Source organism: Dromiciops gliroides, chromosome 2 (assembly GCF_019393635.1).
Source record: "Dromiciops gliroides isolate mDroGli1 chromosome 2, mDroGli1.pri, whole genome shotgun sequence".
NCBI classification, from domain to species: domain Eukaryota; kingdom Metazoa; phylum Chordata; class Mammalia; order Microbiotheria; family Microbiotheriidae; genus Dromiciops; species Dromiciops gliroides.
The window spans coordinates 609,328,071-609,347,978 of record NC_057862.1 but is presented as its reverse complement, the minus strand read 5'-3'; the positions used below and the strand labels follow the sequence as shown (position 1 = coordinate 609,347,978).

The 19,908-nt window shown below is 41.5% G+C and overlaps 1 protein-coding gene across 2 annotated transcripts in view; it reads right to left on the bottom strand.

Annotated features, from left to right (window-relative positions):
- THADA (THADA armadillo repeat containing) overlaps positions 1-19,908 on the bottom strand; it is a 458,536-nt gene that overhangs the window by 87,163 nt on the left and 351,465 nt on the right. The gene's annotated exons all lie outside the window — the stretch shown is intronic.

Below are 19,908 nucleotides of genomic sequence, written 5' to 3'. Positions count from 1 at the left end.
AAAAGAGGGGGCATAAGAACTCAAGGCCAGATTTGCTAGTAGCAAATAAGCAGGGGGTGGGTGGGTGGGGAACATGGAGCACCCCCACCTCCCAGTTATGTTTTTTCTACATTAACTGACTCAAAGTTCTTACCAGACAGAATTATAACTAGATACAATTCAAGTTCTTATTTGCCAACCATCAGGGTAACTACCCTAATTCTAAGAATTATTTGAAATGCACTCCCTCCTTACCATTGCCTCCTAGTTTTTCTGGATTCTTGTGACTCAATTCCAAACCCACCTTGTGTAGGTAGCCTTTCTCAATCCCCCCAGATTCTAGTACTAGCGCCTTGCCCTCTGAGATCACCTTCCATTTACTCTTGTAAGTTGTTGTTGTTGTCCTTCTCGAAGAGGACCATGACATTGGGAAGTGATGTGATGATTTGTACTGAAGTGGATTGAAGTGAGGGAGGGCTGTGTGAGGTCACCAAACTCACTCTCTCCTCCAGAGCCATCAGGGTCCAGTGGCAAGATATAGATCCAGATGACTGGAGATGGCCCCCAATGTTTTAAGGCAATTGAGGTTAAGTGATTTGCCCAGGGTCACACAGTAGTATGTATCTGAAGCCAGATTTGAACTCAGGTCCTCCTGACTCCAGGGCCAGTACTCTATCCACTGCACTGCATCTTGTATGGACATAATGGTGTGCATGCTGTCTTTCAGATTTAATGGAATCGTGAGTTCCTTGACGTCAGGAACTAGGTATTTTCTTGGCATTCCCCAGCCCACAGCACAGTGATTGGCACATGGTTAAGTGCTTAATAAATGTATGTTAACCAACTGAAGAACTACTTCGCAAACTTTGTAGATTTTCACATCTGGCTCATGTAATTTTTAATGAACTCTATAATATTTTAAGAGTAGCCACAGAACAAAATGGGGAGCAAAGTTGAGCTATGGCTGGATGATGGCTGATTTAATAAAAACTTCAGCTTCTTGTTATCTGGGGAAAACTGTTTCCTTGTATTTCCCTAAAGGGGAACTCTTCTAGTCACCCATGCTTGGCACGGCACGTTCTGGGGAGTCTGTGGGCTGAGGGGCTTTGGGAACAGCCACTGATTTACTTCTCTCAGGCTCTGGTTTCTGGGCTTCTCTTAGCCTTCCCCTCACTCTCATGTGGGTAATGCTCCTTAACTTCATTCTCAGCTTTTTCCTAAAAGGGATAATGTAATCTACAACATAACTAATGTCTATATGGCACCTTATCTTCCCAAGAACCCTATGAGGTAGATCAGGTGAATGTTGTTATCTCCGATCTATAGGTAAGGAAACCAAAGCTCTGAGATTGACTTGTTGGTGATCACACAGGATCTGCTATGTGACTGGAACTTCCCGTTTCCTGACCGACCCCAAGGCCAGTGCTGTATCCACATTGAGGACTATGAATCCTTTCTGCTGGGACAAAAGATCAATTTCCTCATTTCACAGAAGAGGCAACTAAGGGCTAAGGGAATTAAATGAAGAAGTTCTTCAACTTTTTTGTGTCAAGGACCATTTTTTGGGGGTGGGGGCAGTCTGGTGAAGTGTATGGAGAGAATAATATTTTTAATGTGTAAAATAAAATACATAAGGTCACAAAGTCAAGCAATTACGTTGAAATCATTAATAATTACAAAAAAAGTTCATGGACCCCAGGTTAAGAAGCTTAAGGTCACAGTAAAGATCTGAACCAAAACCCCAATTCTGGAGTGGAAATTTTCTAGCCATTCATCACCATATATGATTGGCTTTCTGAAGATCATGGTATAAATTCTGTTCTTTAAGGCTGAGACAAAAACGAAGCAAATGCATGTGAGATCAGCCCTTCGCTAACAACCTTGCCAGGAACTTAAGAATCTAGCTATTTAGATACACACTTATTAGATAGGTAGACTTCTTATTGGCCATTTTTCTTCTGTCCTTTCTAGTCCAAAGGTCATTCTCTTTGGCTTTGGGATCAGAAGAAATATAAGAGCTGAGGAGCTCTGCCCGATGTGGACTGTCCATTATGAGTGGTCAGCAGTCCCAGGTTTTCCTTAGCTGTCCTTTTATAACTTTTTGTTGAAATTCTTAACTCAAGGTGTAGTTTGCAACAGAAAAAAAGGAAAGATAAACTGTTTACCTTTTTTTGTTTTTTGTGGGGCAATGAGGGTTAAGTGACTTTTTGCCCAGGGTCACACAGCTAGTAAGTGTCAAGTGTCTGAGGCTGGATTTGAACTCAGGTCCTCCTGAATCCAGGGACAGTGCTTTATCCATTACGCCACATGGCTGTCCCAACTGTTTACTTTCATAAGTTCATCTAAAACATTGAACATAGACTCGATATTGAGGCAGGCATAAACACGGAGTAAATTCTGCTTGACTGTTGGGTGAGAAAAAGACGTGGTGGCCCTGGCCAGAGCCAACCCCAGCACTAAGGCTAGGTCAAGTTCTGCCCCTTAACACCCAGGTGGCTTTGAACAAGTTTCCTAGCCTCATTTGTTAAAAGGAGATGAGTATTTGCATTACTAACTTCATATCCACCAAAGGCCTACTATGTGCTGAAAAGACTTCAGGTATGAACTCAGTGACAGGTTATATTACGGCCTCCAAAGATCAGTCCAGTTAAATTTGGGGAAGATCTTTACCTAAAGGCCATTCACCAGATGATGGACCTTTTTTTGGGGGGTGGGGTGGGATGGGGAGCAGTTCACATTAGCTCAAAAAACAGGGACAGGTAGGTACCAGGCCTTCAGTCAGGAAGACTCACCTTCCTGAGTTCAAATCTGGCCTCAGACACTTACTAGCTGTGTGAGCCTGGGCAAGTCACTCAACTCCATTTGCCTCAGTTTACTCATCTATAAAGTGAGCTGGAGAAGCAAGTGGCAAATCACTCCAATATCTTTGCCAAGAAAAGCCCAAATGGGGTCACAGAGAGTCAGATGTGATTGAAACGACTCACTACCACCAACAAAACCATCTATGAAGGCTGTGGAAAGGCTGACTGAAGCACTGATGGAGGGAGTATTCACCCTGATGAAAACACACCTCTACCAAACTCGCAGAATTGTCAAGGAGTATACAAAAAAGGCTTTGCAATTCTGAAGGCATTACATAAAATTAAGAAATTACTAGTAACACTACAGACGATTATACCTCAGATTACTATCAGCTCTTGTCTCTAGCCTTTCTGCCTGGGTCTCCCATCTACTTTACCAACACATTTTTTCAGTGTTGTATCTCTAGGCCTATCCAAATCTTCTCTATTCTTCAAGGTGCCAGTCCCTTATCTTATAGCCCCAGTTTAGCTCATCTTTCCCATCCATGAAAACTTACTGTAGCTGAATTCTGGCACTTAATTGCACTCAGTGTTTTGTTATTCTTGAACTGTTTCATTTGCAGAAGTCTTCCCTCTTACTAGACTGTAAGCTCTGGTAGGGCTTGTCTTCCCTTTTGTCTGGCATCCCAGACAGAGCTTATTGAGCTCTGAAAACAGTCACAGTGAACGGTAACACCCCCTCTGCTCCTGGTTTTTCTTCTCACATGCTATCAGAGCTGATCCTGTAAATCAGTTTTAGACCTGAAAGGGAGCTCATGTTATTTTGCAAGCGAGGAAATGAAGGCCCAGTGATTTGTCTGTTTCCTCCTTCTGGCTGGCTGGTCTGTCGTACACTCTGAAACATCTGTTTCTCTCTCAATTTACCCAAATGTTCTCTGAACATGCTTGCTGGCTTCTTTCATAGGAGTTCATCTCAAGATATGGCTCCAAAAAATAAAGTGTTGCCTGGATTAGCACTATGGGCAATCTACGTGATAAAATAAAATAAAATAAAATAAGATATGGCTCCACACAACAGTTGTAGTCTGTTGTTTTTGAATGAGGTGTAGCCATTCAATAACCATATTCCAGTTATGAGTGCCACCCCATTTAATAATAATAATAACAGCAGCCAACATTTGTATAGTGCCTCCTCACAATTACTTTTATTTTTATTTTTTGTTTTTGTGGGCCAATGAGCGTTAAGGGACTTGCCCAGGGTCACACAGCTAGTGCGTGTCAAGTGTCTGAGGTCAGATTTGAACTCAGGTTCTCCTGAATCCAGGGCCGGTGTTTTATCCACTGTGTCACCTAGCTCCCCCTCACAATTACTTTTAGAAGTAGGTGCTACTATTATCCTGATTTTTCAGATAAGGAAACAGAAGCAAACAAGTTAAATGACTTTCCCAGGGTCACATAGATGCTAAGTATTTGAGGCTGGATGTAATTCAGGCCTTCCTGATCCCAAGTCTGGTACCCTATTCATGTACCATCAACTTCCTCCAAATCTCAGAGAAGTCAAATTTACTCCCCTGCATTAAGGTTTTCTAGTTCAACTTGTTTATTACCTAAACTTTGTGCATTTATGAATAAATAACTGAGGCCAACTTTTTCATCAATGACTATTTTTTGAATCCTCACTTCTCCTGAATTACAAATAGTAACTTGAAAGGGGGAAAAAAATCTAATCTCAGTAAAAAAAAATTCATCAAATTACTTCCAATACCTTTCTCATGGTGGTAAAAATTTGTCAATACACAACTCCAACATGTGAACTCCTTGAAGATAGAAACTGGGATTTTTCCTCATATGGAAACTGAAAGAGATGGGGCAAATGATCTCCAAGAGTCTTTCAGTATTAAAATTCAACATTTTAAAATTGAGATCCTATCATACATCACATTCCCAAGAACGGGCTCATTTCAACCCAACTTTAACTCAGTAGCCAGACAATTAGATCCTTTCCTATTTTTCCCAAAGCCAAGTGTTCGTGGTTAGTTACCCTTTTCCCACTCTCTCTGATACTGCTTTGCATTTACTTGTGTCAATTGGATACTGACATGCATACATATTATTTCTTCTCAGTAGACTGTAAACTCCATGAAGGCAGGGCTTGTTTACTTTTTGTCTTTGTGCTCCCAGAGCTTAGCACAGTCCCCGGCCTGGCACAGGTACTTGATAAAACTAGAGTGAATGAATGAATGAATGAATGAACTATAGAAGCCAAGAATCTGGTGCTTATTTGGGGACTGGGAAAGATGCCTTTGGGAAAAGAAAAAAAGAAATACAAAGATGCCTTTGAAATGGTGGCAGATTTTTAGGGAAAAACAGCAAAGTTTATGAGACTGAAGCCTGGATCTCCCTGGAATTTCATAACTGCAGGCGCAGGCTCAGAAGCTTCTAAAAATAAGCTTCCTTTTTTGCCTTTCTCTCCTGAGCCAAGCTGAAAGAATGGTACCAACTGTACCGCATTAAATACGTGTGCACCCTGGGCTGATAAAATTTATGACCCAATGAAAAGATAAGAATTGTTTTTAATTTATTCAGATGGAGTTGGTTAAATTTAACCTCATTAGACCAAATAATCAAAGCAGGTGTTTGCAAGTTGCCAATGTTTTTAGTCTCTGTTAATTGTTTGGCTGTGCTTCCTAGGAACTTAGGGAAAGGAAGTTAAAATATCATTAAAATCAGTGACCTTATATTTATTCCTGTCACACGTACATTATTCAAGCCTTAGGCAGTCTAAATACAAGGCATTTTTTTTTAATGTCATTCGAAGATCTTTGCCATTTAGCCAGTACCAACATCTAAGCTGCCCAATGGGAAGGTGTCCATTGCTATTGTAGCCTTCATTACCTAAATACAAGCAGTATGAAATGAGAGCCTGTCTCCTAATCTTAAAACTGATCTACGAATTCCACTAGCTGGGCATTGAGAAGAAGTATTTAGAGATTCTGACTTTGTTCTCAAATGCCGGTCACTTTAAGATGTTTAGAGGCAAAATAATGATAATAAAAACAGTTGCTCACATTCCAGCTAAAACAAAACGTTTATTACACTTGGCAGGGCTACTGCATCTGAACTATAAATCTCAACTAACAAAGAAACCGCAATGCACACCAACCAAACCGCAGGGTGTTGGGATGTGTTTTGCAAAGTGGCTGCAGGTAAAATTTTAAAAGGAGAGAAGTGTCTGGTTCTGTTAAGTGGCCCCACCTACTCTCTATTAACTGCCTGACAGAGTCCCCCAGTGCACCCTTAAGTCATGCGGGTGCGATGTTAGCTCTTGTTAGTGAACAGGAACACAGGCAATTAAAATATGCATGTAGTTGGAGGCTACTGCAATGGGTACCCCCCTCTCTCTCTCCCTCCCTCCTTCCCTCCCCCCAGGCCCTGTCGACCTCTCCCGGATTAAAGTCCTTAAATTCTGTCCTAGTCCTAACCTGTTATTTCATCCTCACAGAAACTTCCTCACTGATAGGGATCTATTTGTAAGTCTGTAATTTATGGTCTTAGAGAGTGGCCTGAAGTACTGAGAAGCTAAGTGACCTGCCCGTGGTCACACAGATAGCAGCCAGCTGCAAGATTGCAAGGCTGGACCTCTCTCCAGTGGGCCAAGGGGCTGCTCAACCTTTCATGAGCATAGATATTTACAGGGCAATTCTTTAAGGTTTGCATAGGGCTTCACGTGGCTCATTATCTCATTTCATGTTCGTAGCTACCTGTGAGTTTAAGGGCTGCAGGGCACTGTTATCTCTGGACCAGAATTCTCCTTCTTCCTCGCTAGCCACCTTACCCATAGCCCTTTATCCTCATTCCCTTTCCAACTCTTTTATGCCTCATCTTTCCCCATTAGAATGTAAGCTACTTGAGGGTAGGGATTGTTTTGATAACTCGTATTTGTATTTTCAGAGCTTAGCCCAGTGTCTGGTACATAGTTAGCACTTAATAAATGTTCTTCCTTTTTTTTCCTCTTCTTTTTCTTCTTTCTTTCTTTCTTTCTTTCTTTCTTTCTTTCTTTCTTTCTTTCTTTCTGTCTTTCTGTCTTTCTGTCTTTCTGTCTTTCTGTCTTTCTGTCTTTCTGTCTTTCTTTCTGTCTTTCTGTCTTTCTTTCTGTCTTTCCTTTCCCCTTCCCCTTTTTCCTTCTTTCCTCCCTCAATCTTCCCTTATCTACCTATCTACCTATCATCTACCTATCTACCTATCTATCTACCTACCTACCTTTCCTTATTCTACCTCTTCCTGATTCTAGCCTTCTACTACACTGTATCACTATCATTTAGAGAAAGGCTATTGTCCGTCCTTCATTATGGAAGGGGTCCAATGACATGGGGGGGGGATATCCTGACTTGCAAATGAACTGGATTTAAATGAGGTAGGGCTGTGCCAAGTCACCAGCCTCACTCCTTCAGAGTTACTGAGCTACAGTGGCAAGACATAGATCAGGATGACTAAGGCCATTGCCCAGGATGCAGTAGGAGACCTTGGCCTTTTTAAGCTAAGATCTTTTCCAGGTCTCAGTTTATTTGTAATTAAAGGCTAGGTGACAACTGAAGCAAAAGATAACCTAGTTAGCCTTCACAAAAGAATCAATCTGAGAGGGGAAGACCCTCAGAATTTCTGGCCAAAATAGAAACAACTGCTGTTTACACTCATTCTGAGCAACCAAAACCCAAACAATGAGCAAGTGGGGCTTTGATTGGGGACTTATTATTGGCCAGTCAGAGAGAGCCAGAGTGATTTGAGTTTAAAGGCATAGTCAAGTAGCTCCATTTGAGTCAAAATGGACTGTATCCAAGTCTGGTTTTCCAGAGCTGTATTTCAAGAAATCGTAAATGAAAACTACATGGGACAAAACAGGTAAGTACCCCAGAATAAATAAATAGGGAAGGAAAAGGGGAAAAACTAGCCTTGAAACCCCCAAATTCCTTGCAAAGTATAAGCGATCAACATTCATATTCCTTGGGACAGAGCACCCCCATGTAAGGATATGACTCCCCAGATGGAGGGGGAGAGAGGAGGGAGGAGCAGCGGCAAAAGGCTAACCTTGAGAAAAGTATAACTGGAAGGAAGCTCAGCCAGCAAAGCTCGTGGGGCATCAGTTCCCTTTGCTTCTATAGTCTTTTAGGCATGGTCCTCCATCCTGAACGCTGAAGAAATGCCCATTGACTGACCGAGCTGGCTCCAAGAGATAAAGGTAATGACAGCAGCAAGGTGCAGCAGAAAGATGGGAGTTTGGGGTTGGAGGACTTCTCTGCGGTCTTGGGCAAGTCACCACTTCTCTGGGCCTCGGCTTTTCCTAGTCTGTAAAATGTGGGTTCAGGGCTACATGACCTCCCAATTTCCTTATGACTAAATCTAGGAGCCCATCATTGGATTCCCTCTTGGTCATAAGTAAGTAGACAGGGCAAGCAATGGCTTTGTTAGGAGGGAGATCAAGCAGGTGGATTCTTCCTGTCTATGTGTGTATGTGCAGATGTACGAAGAGGGTGGAGAAGCAGATCTGAAGCTCTGGGCCTGGAGCCAGTATGGCCCGAGTTCAAATCCAGCCTGAGACATTTAACTAGCCGTGTGAGCCTGTGAAAGTTTTTAAACTTTGTGCGCCTCGGTTCCTTCATCTGTAAAATAAGGGTAACAACAGCCCCAGCTCCCAGGGTTACTGTGAGAATAAAATGAGATAATATTTGTAAAGTGCTTTGCAAACCTTAAAGCGCTATAGAAATTTTTAAATTATTGGCTAGTAGGAACAAACAGGTAAGAGAGGAAAGAATTTGACATTTTTAATGAAAAGTTACATTCTATTCTGGAGGCAGCCAGGTGGCTCAGGGGATAGAGTGCTCGGCCAGGTAGTTCAAATCTGGCCTCAGACACTTACTTAGCTGTGTGACCCTGGGCTAGTCACTTCCCCCTGTTTGCCTCAGTTCCTTCTCTGTAAAATGATCTGGAGAAGGACATGGCAAACTACTTTAGTATCTTTGCTAGGAAAACCCCAGATAGGGTCACAGAGAGTCCACATGACTGAGAAAATGACTGAACAACGATGCTATCTGCTTTGTAGATAGCCCCAAAGGATCATAAGACTTTTCCATCTCAGATGTGTTATCTCTCCCATTAGAATGTGAGCTCCTTATGGCCTGTCTTCCTTTTTCTATTTGCATACAGTGCTCTGCATATAGTAAGTGCTTAATAACGGCTTCATTTTTCATTTATTCATTCAAATAGGATCAAGCTTTTAGCCCACATGCAATATGTTGCTTCCACATAGAAAGACAGCAATTCTGGAAATTCAAGGATTTCAGAAAGTTTCTAAAATTCTCCGTTTGTGTCTCCAGTCCCAGACCAGCGTGGGAGCAGCCTGCCTCATCACTGTTTCAATTCCAAGCCTCTTCTCCAAATACCACCCCCACCAATTCCATTCAGAGGCTATAATTTTCTTCCTGGAGAAACCGATATACTGATGATGACAGCTCGATCCAGCAGAGGGAAGGAATCAGGGACTGAGAGTACTTGTGGTTTTAAAGGGCTTTTAAAACCCAAACAAACTCATGATTTGAAATGGGGGGGGGAGTTAATGGTGATGGGGAAATCTCAAGATTATTGGGAAGTACCAAGCTGAAAGTTCAAATTACACCAAACCCATCATTGTCTGAAGCTTTTCTAATCACCTTCTCTCTCTATACCCCCTTCACTGTTCTTATTACACATTTCCCCAGCCCCAGAAAAGCACTTTTCGTTGGAGTGGAGATGGGGGAGAGGTCATTTATGTGGCATGATTGAAGTGGCGGCAGGAAAAGTCCTGTCCCATCCCCAGATCTCTTCTTTTCCCCTTGGTCTAGTGGAAAGAGCACTAGACTTAGAAGCAGGTTAGGGAACTGGCTATGAGGACAGAGAGAGATGGTTTCAGAAAACTGGGATCATCTGCATGGGCTAACAGTCAATCCACGTGAGCAGAACCAGGAGAACTATTTGTACAGTAACTCTGAAAGCCATAGGAACAACTTTGATCAATGAAACTATCAGCCAACACATTCCAGACAACCACTGATGAAATGTGCTGTGCACCTAACGGAGAGGTCACGGACTCAAGATAAGCCTTCCTCAGGCACAGACAGTGTGGGAACTGGTTTTGATGGAATATGTGTAATTACAATTACAATTCTGTTTTTCTAAGGAGGGGAAGGAGTTGGGTGAGGGTTGCCAAAAAGAAAAAGGTCAGTCAGTCAACAGACATTTATTAAAAATGCACAGAAGAAAATTGAAGGAAGGCCAAAAGGAAACACAGACAATCAGGACAGCTTTGAAAGGGTATGTTAAATGACTAATATAGAAATATGCTTTACATGATTGTGAACTGCTTAACATCTTGGGGGGGGAGGTGAGGGAGAAAATCTGGAACTCGAAAATTTTAAATGACTGTTAAAATTTGTCTTTACATGCAATCAGAAAAAAAATAAAATACTATTAAAATAATAAAAAACAAAGTATAGGTTATATTTATTATATATTAAAAAGGAAAAGCTCTACATAATAGGGATGTACAGCTTCATCTTTTTCTAATCTACTTCATATAAGAAAATGCTAATTTTATTTGGTACTTAAGCAATACAAAAATTAAAAAAATAAAATAAAATTGGCTCCATGACAATCCTTTAATCTCCTGGAGCCTCCGTTTTCTCCTCTACAAAATGGGATAATGAAAATTGTACAATATGCTTCAGAGGGTTTTTGTGAGGGCCAAGTGTGATTCTGTATGTAAAGTGAATTTATAACCCTGAAATGCTAGGCAAACACCAGCTACTGTTGTTGCTAAATTCTCCTGGTTATAAGTTTAGTCTTTTAGATTAAGTCATCTCTTCCTAGGCTGCTCTTTTAAAATAAAAATCTTCCTGATACTCATTTCCCCAAACTTCAGTTTGTTAGATCTCTTTCTTCTATGGGTGGAGGAGGGATGCTTTGTGAGAACTCTGGCGGGGATCTTGAGGGTGGTGAGGACTCTGGAAATAGGACAAAGAAGATGCAGATGAGGAAGAAGAGTCGAAATGGACTTTTTTTTTTTGGGTGGGCCAATGAGGGTTAAGTGACTTGCCCAGGGTCACACAGCTAGTCAGTGTCAAACGTCTGAGGTTGACTTCTCAATGGACTTTGAATGTCTTCTAGCCCAATTCCCTCATTTTACAGAAAAAACTGAGGCCCAGAAAAGGGAAATGACTTACTTCAAGTCAAGTCATCGAGCACGTATTAAGTATTTCACAGGTGCCAGGCTCGGTGCCAACTGCTGGGAATACAAATACAAGCGAAGAGAAAGGCAGTCCCTGCCTTGAAGAAGCTTGTCTTTTAGTAGGGGAAGATAACACAGAAAAAGGATGCTCCAAAGTGGGTGGAGAATCAGGAGAAGGTGCTTGCAGCGGGGGTGTGGTGGCAAAGTCTGGAGAATCAGAAGTAACCACAGGAGAGGAATGAAAATAAGCAGGGCTGGCCTGGGTGCTTCTACAAGATGGGAGTTCTGGGTGGGACTCAGCAACTGGAGGAGGTAGCCAGAGGGGCAGAGGTACTGTCCAGGGTAAGGTGGCTTTTGATGTGAAGAGCTGGTTTAAACAGGGCAGTTTGGCGTTGTCTCTAATTTTGGTTTTTGTTCTAAAAAAGTTTATGGTTAGATCATGACATCTGATTCAGAAATGATTACCATGGGTGCTGGGCCTGGAATCAGGAAGACCTGAGTTCAAATCCAGCCCTGGGAGAAATCCTGAAGGCCTTCTCCTCCCAGACTTTCTCTCTCTCTCTCTCTCTCTCTCTCTTCCTTCCTTCCTTCCCTCCCTCCCTCCTTCCTTTCTTCCTTCTGACTAGGTAAAGCAGGCCACTCTTTGCCTCAATTCTTACCTAGCCTTTATCACTGAATGGGCTTTGCCTCAGGCAAACTGAGACCTGTGAAAAACCTTAGCTTAAAAAGGCCAAGGTCTCCCACTTCAGAGGGCCTGTTGTCCAGATCTATATCTTGCCAATGGACCCAGGTGGCTCCAGAGGAGAGAGTGAGGCTGGGGACTTTGCACAGCCCTGCCTCACTTAAATTCAGTTCACTCCAAGTCATGACATCACCTTCCTGATGTCATGGTCCTCTTTGAGAACAAGGGACAAAGGACAGCATGCAACCCCCGGCAAATCACTTCACTTCTGTCCCAGTTTCCTCAACAATAAAATGGAAAATAAATGAATAAATCAAATGCAAATAATAATAGTACCTACTTTGTTGTAAGTATCAATATCTGTAAAGTGTTTAGGGCAGTGCCTATAACATAGTAGGCACTTAACTAAAAGCTTGTTTCCTTCCTTCCTTCTCAAAATAGAAGGATTTCCTTTTTTGCTGATGTTATTTGGCGCATGCCAAGAACAGAGGCTTCTGACTCTTTTCTGCACAAAATGTTTATTCTATATATAGAATAAACTTCTGTGTTGTATGCAAGAGTTTGGCCTCTCTTATTTCTTAAGGCTTGAAGCATATTTTTTCCAATACATTTTTGGTTATCTTTTCTAATGCCTGCCTTTGCACTAAAATCACCAAATAGTAATGTGTATGTTGGTGTAACAGAGGGAGTCTTACAAACACTTTGGAGAATCTTTCTACCTCCAAATCCCTGCAATAACTGGTGCTGGCCCATGAGCTGCAACTGTCTTCATAGTGCAAATGGTTCTCCAGAACACTGCGATATGAGATATATATCTTCAGTGTCCCATGAAATGATGCTTTGTGTTGCCTTTGGATGCACCATCAGAACCAACATTACCGGCTCTTTAATTGCCTTTCCAAAGAGCCATTTGTCTACAATTTCTTTTTTGCCATTTGATATGATTTAGACAACGAGTGTCGATATTGATATGATTCAGTTTTTCCAGGACTTTGTCTAATGGAGATATTCCCAGAGGCTGAGGAACTGATCTATTGGTCACTGGACAAAGATCACATTTAAAGAAGCAACAAAATGGAAAACACCTGTAAAGATGCTGTTACCAACTTCCTTCTCCATCAATGACAATATAGCTACCGCATTTGGATTTTACCATTACAGTTCTCCCCAATTCATAACTTATCTCACTCCCCACAGAAGCTATTCCAAATCTTCCCTCCTCAATCATGCCACCCCTTCCTCCCTCTCCTAGCTGAGGACCTTTCTTCTTACTTTAATGGGAAAACTGAGGCCATTAGCTTCATTACCCATTCTCTTCAATCTCCTGATCCCCCATTCTTTCCTCCTTTCCTCTAGTCTCTAACAAAGAACAACCCTTCTCCTTAGTAAGGTCAACATTTAGGTGCATTCGATCCCATCTTCTCCCATTTTTTCTACAGCAGATTTTATACACAATCATTCCTTCTCTTCAAACTTCAACACCTTCCTATCAACTGGTTCTTTTCTACTGACTTCAAATATGCCCAAATCTCCCAATCCTTAAAAAGCCTTCACTCATCATTTCTTATAGTCCAGCTGTATTCCATCATGATAATATAAAAACACTATTTGTATCCAGAGAAAGAACTGATAGATGTAGACTGATTTTGCACATATATGTGCGCACACACATGTATGTGTATACAGGTACAATGTATACGTGCATAAATGTATATGTGTGTGCATGTGCACACACATGTATGTGTATATGGGTGCAATGTATACATATGTATATGTGTATACATGTATATATGTGTGTTGCACATAAACACACACACATATATATATATATTTATTTGTGTCTGATGGTAGCCATCTTTAGAATGGGGAGGAAGGGGAAAAAAGAAAAAGCTACATGATAACTATTATATATTTAAAAGGAATAGCAAGTTATACATAATAGATTTGTAGTTTCATGTGCAATAATTATTTTTTAACTCTATGTTATGGAAATGTTTATTTTATTTCATAAATTAGGAATAAATTACACCTTTAAATAAAAAAAAAAAAGCATTCACTCCTCTCTTCCCATTTCTTTGCCAAACTTCTAGAGAAAGCTCTCTCTACATTCATTGCCTCTACTTTCTCTCCTCTCGCTTACCCTTCAACCTTTTGTCCTTAGTCTGGCTCATGACTACCTCATCACTCAACTGAAACTGCTCTCTCCAAAATCAGCAGTGATCTTATAAAGGCCAAATCTGATGGTCTCTCCTCACTCCTCACCCTTCTCCATCGATCTGCTGGATTTGACATTATTGTAACATCTTCTCCTCCTGGGTATTGTTTCCTCTCTGGGTGTTCAGTATAGAGAGTGCTGGACTTGAATTCAGGAAGACCTGACTTCAAATCCCATTTCAGACATTTACTGTGTGATCCTGGCAAATCATTTAATCTCTCTTAGTTTCTGAATTTGTAAGATGTGGATATAAAATCACTTAGCTCCCAGGATTGTTGTAAGGATGAAAAGAGATGACATGGAAAGCACTTGCAAACCTTAAAGTACTATATAAATACCAGCTGCTATCGTTGTCATTGTCATCACCACCACCACCATACTCTCTTCAGGTTTTCCTTTTAGGTGTCTGATGGCTTCATCTAAATCTCCCTTCCTAGCTCATCATACATATTACACCCACTAACTGGGGATGTTCCTCAAAATTATATCATTTGCTCTTTTCTCTTTACTATTAACCTCTATGCTTCAGTTTCCTAAACTGTAAAAGGAGGATAATAATAGAACCTATCTCCCAGGGGTGGTTCTTATGACAGTCAGATGATTTAATAGTTCTAAAGCATTAGCACAGCGCTTGGCACACAGTAGGTGCTTAATAAATATTTGGTCCCTCCCTCCCTCCTCTCTCAGGGTTACCTTAGCAGCTCTTATAGGTTTATTTATCATCTTTAAGAACGTGACTCACAGAGACATATATGTCTAAGCCTAGGACTGTCCCCTCACCCCCACTTCACATGGAAAGCTAGGTGGTACATTGGATAGAGTGCTGTGCCTAGAGGCTGGGGAAGACTCATCTTCTTGAGTTCAAATCTTGCCTCAGACACTTACTAGCTGTGTGACTCTGGGCAAGTCACTCATCCCTGTTTGTCTCAGTTTCCTCATCTGTACGATGAACTGGAGAAGGAAATGGCAAACCAGTCTAGTATCTTTGCCAAGAAAATCCCAGATGGGGTCAAGGAGAGTCAGACACGACTAATATGACCGAACAACAACAATAAGACACCCCAAGAGCATCCAACTGCTTATTGGGCATCTCACACTGGGTGTGCCAGAGACAAGTCATCACATTCAAAACTGAACTCATTCTTTCCCCTTCAAACTCCGCCCCCCCCAAACTTCCCTATTTCTATCCAAAGTCTGTCACCATCTTTGTAGTCTCCGAGGTTCATGATCTTGGCCTCATCCTGGACCCCTCGCTCTCTTTCACCCTGCACGTCCAGTCAATGTCCAATACTTGCCATTTCTACCTTTACAACTCTTTTTGCATATGGTGCCTTTTTTTCCCATTCACACAACCATCACCATGCTTCAGGCCCTCAACATCTTTCTCCTGGATGACTGTAACAGCTTCCTAATTGGTCTCCTTGCCACAAGTTTCTCACTGTTGAAGTAGATCCTGCATACGCCTGCCAAAGAAATTTTCCTTAAGTGAAGATCAGACCATATGACTCCTCTCCTTAATCAATTCCAGTGGTTTCTTATCGCCTCCAGGATACAGTATAAACTCATCTGTTTAGCTTTGAAAGCCCTGCACAACCTGGCTCCAAACTAACTTTCCAGCCTTACTGGACAGAGACTAGAGAAGAATGTTTGAAACCCCAGAGAAGAGAATATCTGGGAGAAGGTGGTCTACAGTGACAAACCCAGCAGATAGACTAGGAAAGATGAAGATGGAGAAAAGACCATATGATCTGGCATTTAAGAGATCATCAGGGACTTCAGTTGAGTGATGAGCTTGGAAGTCAGATAAAAGGTCGAGGAATACTATGAGATAAGGAAGAGAAAGCCGAGAACCTTTCCTTGATGTTTGGCTGAGAAAGGGAGGAAAGATGTAGGGTGATAGCTTAAGGGGCAGTTAATGGGATCCAGTGAAGGCGAATTTTTTTTGTAAAGTTAAGAGAGATGGGAAAGTTTCAAAGCAATAGAGGAGAGAGACAGACAGACAGAGGAGAGACAGAGAGGAGAGAGGGAGAGGGAAGGATAGAGGGGGGAATAAGAGAGAGAGAGAGATCGATCTTTGGAAAGAGAATAAGAACAATGACGGGGCAATCTACCAGAGAAGTTTAAAAAGGGACAGAATCAAGGGTGCACACAGAGGGAAGGCTACCTCTTTATTGGAGACTGGTGAAAAGGACCAAAGTGGAGAAAAATGACTAGGGGTTTTGAGAAAAAGAAAGGGGAGGAGTCATGAGATAACTATAATTCAAATGTATAAACTCTGCCATGTTTGCTAAAAGTCAGTCATGTTACCTCCTCAGAAATCTAGTTAGGGTGATAGAATTAACACACATGAAAAACTATTCAATAACAGAAGACGATAGTTTTCAATTGCATGCTAAACTATGCAGAACAGACCACAGGTTCTGGATGAATTTGTGAGGAGAGGAAGGAAGGAAGGCTAAAGGGATAGGAAACTTTACAGAGAATACTGAACTGGTCTTTAAAAGATAGCCTTTGGCTAACCAATGGACAAAGGGGTATATATTTCCCACATACTTAAGAAATTAAAGGTTTTTAATTTCTTACTGATAAATAGTAATGATAAATTAAAAAACCTCTTTTAAACAAACACATTTGTAGATAACGGATGTGTAATATCTTTCCTGCATTTGATAATAGTTGTGAACTATCTATGAACAATACCCATGATACAAACACATCCACTTCTAATGGGTAAGACCAGACTCTATTAATCGGGTCAGCTTCTCCTACTCATTCACTGGGGATGCAGATATGTGGGAAGGTCTTTGCTTCTGGACATAAGAGGCATTATGTGGAGTATGAGGAGAGGAGATGGAGAAGCCAAATACTCACAGCAAAGGGAGAAGCCTGAGCGTCCTACATAGCACCAAGAGGAATCTTGAAAAGATGGTACCAGGTGGAGACTCTTCAATGCTAACAAATGAGAAGGAGCAAAGCCAAAGGCTTTGGAAGGCCTGGTGCTAAAGTAGGGAATCACATGTACCAAGGAGGAGAAGACATGGGGACCCTGCCTAAGTATTCATGTACACTAAAGGGCAAACAGGCCATAGTCTTTCCTGATCACTTCTTTTTTTAGGGGCAGGGCAATGGGGGTTAAGTGACTTGCCCAGAGTCACACAGCTAGTATGTGTCAAGTGTCTCAGGCCGGATTTGAACTCAGGTTCTCCTGAATCCAGGGCTGGTGCTTTATCCACTGTGCCACCTAGCTGCCCCCAGGCCATGGTCTTTCACTGGGATTGGGAGCTGTGTGGACTTGATATGTCTTGAGGGAAGCTGGGATCCACAGACGACGACAACAACAAGAAGCAGTAGCATTTATATAGCGCTTTAAGGGACCCATCAGAGCAGAGGGTTACTTGGTGCCTTAAGGCAGGGGTTCTTAACTTTTTTTGTCACAGACAACTTTGGAAGTCTGGTGAAGCCTATAAACCCCCTCTCAGAAAAATATTTTTAAATACATAAAATAAAATACAAGGGTTACAAGGGTAATCAATTATACTGAGTTATAAAAATATTTTTAAAAGTTCACAGAACTTAGGTAGGATGCCCTTCTTGAATAATATTTTTTAAATGCAATATATATATATATATATATATATATAAAACAAAGGAAACCTGTTATATATATATTTTTTTCTCTCTCTCCTCACAGACCTGAGGTTAAGAACCTATGTCCTCAGGTAAGGGTAATACATCTTCCCTTCAGTTGAGAGACCTAGATATAAGACTTACACAGGAAGACCTGAATTCAAATCTGGCCTCAGATACTTACTAGTTGTATGACCTTGGCCAAGTCAATTAATCTTTTTGCCTTAATTTCCTCAACTGTAAAATGGAATAATAGCACCCACCTCTCTCAGTGTTGTTGTCAAGATTAAATGAGATAATATTTGTAAAACTACTTAGCGCAGTCACAGGCACATAGTAGGTGCTATATAAATGCTAGCTCTCATCAGCTCCAAACTCTCTCCCTAGCTTTCAGCAATCCAAACTGTTCCCTGGGCATCTATACCTAGGTACTCTGCTGTCCTCTCAAACTCAGGCAACTTTTAGCTCATCATCAAATAATCTCTGATAGTCTCCTCTTTTCAGCATTTTCCTATTTCTGCAAACACAAAGAATTACTTTTGTCTCCTCCCTGTTTTGATCCCCATATGCAGATAGCTGCTAAGACCTGCCACTTCTGCCTTTGCAACACACTTTCTCCTTCATCTCCTCTTCTTTGGGACCTTATTACTTCTTGTCTAGACTCTCAGAATATCCCACTAACTGGCCTCCCTGTCTTATTTATCTCCCTCCACCAGTTTATTCCATGCAATGCTACCAGATTCATCTTTTCTAAACCTGGCTCCTCCAACCATCAAGCTTTTTGCCTAAAACCACTTTGGAGTATGGTATGTGTGAGGCATTTAATGAAACTGAATGAGTGAACCATTAAATTACTTTATGCTTTTATTATACCTTATATTACTATTATTATACACTCATCTTCCTGAGTTCAAATCCGACCTTGTACACTTACTAGCTGTGTGACCCTGTGCAAGTCACTTAACCCTGATTGCCTCAGTTTCCTCATCTGTAAAATGAGCTGGAGAAGGAAATGGCAAGCCACTCCAGTATACTTGCAAAGAAAACCCCAGATTGTGCTATGAAGAGTCAAACAAGACTGAAAAATGACTGAATTACAGACTATTACTATATGCATGTTTTATCTCCTCTAGAAGACTGTTAAATAAGTTCTGCAAGGGCAGAGACTGTGTCTCATACATTTTTGTAACCTCCCTCTCATGTCCCCACTGTCTAGAGCAGGACCCTGCACGTAGTAGGTATTAAGTCTCTGTTAAATGAATGGGTTCATATACAGCACATAGAGAAAAAGAGAAATGCAGTGACATGGAATTTTCTATTGCAAAACAGAATGACGGAAGATCCCATTTTAGAAATGAAAATCTTTGGTAATATCTGCTTTTTAATCTCTGTGCAATCCCAACATTCATGCAAGCAGCATAGGGAAAGCGCATGGGACCTGAGGTGAGTTCCCAGGGTAAAGTAAGAGGCTGTCAGCATGAAAGTCTCCTGAATGTCCTGAGGACATAGGCTTTGTGGTTTGAGACACACAGATCTGGGTAAGGCCGCTCCAGGTCTCCTGCACGCTCTCTGCACTCATTTGAATTTGGGAACAAAATTCCATATGGACCGGGCTGGGCTTTAGCAGCCTGAACGTATTTCCTGAAGACAACAAATCATAGACAAGGAAACACAGGAACAGGCTGGCATGCTGGTGCTCGGAACCCGTCTTTGTAATTGTAGCCTGCAGACAGGCCTAATCAATTAGCAGGGGCTGATTTTAACCAGTCACAGGCTCATTATGCCGCATTCCAGTTTGTGTTGATGAAAATCAGCTTCAGTCTGTGGCCTGGAACTCATGTACGGCAACTTCCTGGGGCCTCTTATAGAAACACATCAAGAAACATTTTTATTTGGAGTTGCCCTCCTCCCCCTTTTGTTTTAAGGGAGCAGCTTTGTGAATGGAGATTCAATTAAGATGGTTTGAAGCCCCGGACCCAGAAACCTAGATATGTAGGGGAAAGATATTTGAAGCCAAAGCCTTCAGAGAGTAATTATTATCTGCATTACTTCAGAGGTGGACTTTGAGACGGATTCTTGGATATTTAGCTTATGCCATTAAATGAAGACAGTGTCACTATCTCCACAGAGCAAAACCGAATGCCCTTTCAAAGAAAATATCCTGTGAAGAACAAGTTCTCCCAAAGATTTAAAGCGGAAAGAAGGTCTGGGTCCAGACTTTTCACTCAAAGGGCTGAACAGGAATGAAATGGAAACTTTCAGCATCACTGGTTTTCTTGAGAGGTGTCTCAATGAAGGAATAATGTGGCTGACCTTTTTTCATGTGATGTGTGGTTAGACTAAAAAA